This window comes from Octodon degus, unplaced genomic scaffold (genome assembly GCF_000260255.1).
Source record: "Octodon degus isolate 3935 unplaced genomic scaffold, OctDeg1.0 scaffold00430, whole genome shotgun sequence".
Taxonomy (NCBI): Eukaryota; Metazoa; Chordata; class Mammalia; order Rodentia; family Octodontidae; genus Octodon; species Octodon degus.
The window spans coordinates 400,400-402,544 of record NW_004525006.1 but is presented as its reverse complement, the minus strand read 5'-3'; the positions used below and the strand labels follow the sequence as shown (position 1 = coordinate 402,544).

Genomic DNA, 2,145 nt, shown 5'->3' with positions numbered 1-2,145 from the left:
GCAGAAAATCCTACTTGGCAGGCGGGGTGGGGGAGGCACTGCGGAGTGGTTGGGGAGCCGCCCAAGGGGCTAAGAGAGGGTCCGGCCCACTCTGTGCCTGGGCTGGTACTAGTCCCGCCGGCACAGGGTAGCAGGAAGTTGTCCGCACACTCACCGGACCTGGGCTAGGACTGGGTCCTATATCTTGGTCTTAACCATCCAGCAGAAAAGTATAAATATCAGGTATATAAAGTAAATCCATATTAATACGATGAGCTGTAAAAGGCTTAAGTAAATAACTTCTGATGATAACCCATTAATATTACAGACTGCTAGATAGTTTAGACTGTTTAGTTGAATTCAAACAACTATGGTATCTAGATGCCACTAGAAGATTCACCTTTGACAGGGCAAAAAAAAAAAAAAAGATACAAAGGAAAGATCATTTTGTATTTATATACACGAAATAGTTCAGATAAATTTACAGCTACTTTTGCTTAATTCACTAAGAAGAAAGAGGTGTACTAATGGTGTTTGGACAGAATATCCTGTCTGCTTCTTGTACTATGGATAACCATTAAGAAGATAACAATGTACATTGTATTGATTATCAAAACTGTCCTATTATCAGGTGTGAAACTATCTCATTCATATTTATTTCTCAATAAAAAATAAAAATATAAAAGGCTGCTTGAGTTCACTATACTTGTAGTGCTGTGATTTGAGACATGAGGCAAAGTTTCTGTGAAATCAGGGGTATGTCTCTTATGATGGTAATGTAGTCAGCACTGGCTCTGGACCACCTGGACAACGCAGGAGTGCACCCTGGACTGTGCTGGGTGTAAGTACCAGTTGCCAGGTGCTCATGCACATGTGAGCCGTGCTTACCTTACTTGCTGCATCTCCCAAGGAATCACAGCTGCAGTGGAAGTAGGTTATTATTTTTTTTAAATCAATGATGCTTCCTTATTCTAGGTTGCTCAAATTGCTCCCCATTCTTCAAAATCATTCTTTCATACTCCACCTGAGGGCCAGTTTTAGAGGATCACACAGATTCTTTTTCATTTCTGTATTTGGTACAGGGTATCACTGCAGCTCAGACTCACAGTGATCCTCCTGTTTTTCATCCTCCCCAGTGCTGGGATTCCAGCCAGGTGCCACCACACCCCAGGGGCAAGCCCAGCAGGGATCAAACCTTGTCCCTAAGCTTGCCAAAATAGGCGCTTAGTCTGCTGAGCAATCTTACTGGCTTGATCACATAGTCTCTGCAGACCAGCTGAGCAACGCCCTCAAAGCCTGCCTGGGCAGAGATCCAGAGACTCCTTTTATGGTCACAAGGATCTGCAACCCTGAACTGAGTGCTTTCAGTTTCACATAGCTCTAAATCCGTTAATGCTGTACAATGTTGTAACTCTTTCAATGGTAAATCGGGGAAATCCAAGAAGCCTTATGACATTGGGAGATAAATAACAGTCTCAACAATCTTCCGAGAGACAGAAGAGAGAAGCAAAACCTCTACCAAGGGCAAGAGCAGGTAAGATGCTGATTTCCCTTCGGGCAGCCTCTCTAGCTCTGAATGAAATCTAATCAGGGACAAGCAGCCTCTAAGTCCAGGGTGTGGATGGGAAGATCAACATTTCCTTTCTGCTTTGAAACAAGGTCTTGCTGTGCAGTTGAAGATAGTATTGAACTCACTTTGTAGAACAGGCTAGCCTCAAACTTGAAATGGTCCTCCTGCCTCAGCCTTCCTAGTGCCAGGATTATAGGCATGCACCATCATGCCTAGCCAACCAATGTTTACTTTTTAAAACCACCAGAACCGTGAAAGGATCTAAGGAGCTAAGCCTGAGGTGGGACATGAAGTGGAATGAAACCCAGATTTATCAAAGCAGCAGGTCCCTTAGTTCCACTGCTCGACTTGTGCTGAGTTAGGCACCAACAGACAAGAGAATAAATTAGTTTCTCTTGCTGACATTATGTTGAGGGACACACAAGTAAATTACCAAGATTCCTGATAAATTTGCTGTTTTCAGAAAGGAAAGCATGCAAATGAGATGCCTGTAAGCAGAAGCCTCATGGCTAGAGACAAAGAGAAAACTACAGGAAGCCAGAGAGACAGAGAAAGATCACAAAAGCAACTTCGTTCCTTTCTTTTTCTTTTTCTTT

The 2,145-nt window shown here is 43.3% G+C and overlaps 1 protein-coding gene across 2 annotated transcripts in view; it reads left to right on the top strand.

The window, feature by feature from the left end:
- The first annotated feature begins 1,392 nt into the window (after positions 1–1,392).
- The window catches only part of LOC101585995 (guanylate-binding protein 5), a 31,861-nt gene continuing 31,108 nt past the window's right edge, over positions 1,393–2,145 (top strand). For both annotated transcript variants that reach the window (XM_023708661.1, XM_023708662.1), the window contains exon 1: positions 1,393–1,513. The gene's annotated coding sequence lies outside the window, so the exon portion shown is untranslated. The remainder of the gene's footprint in view (positions 1,514–2,145) is intronic.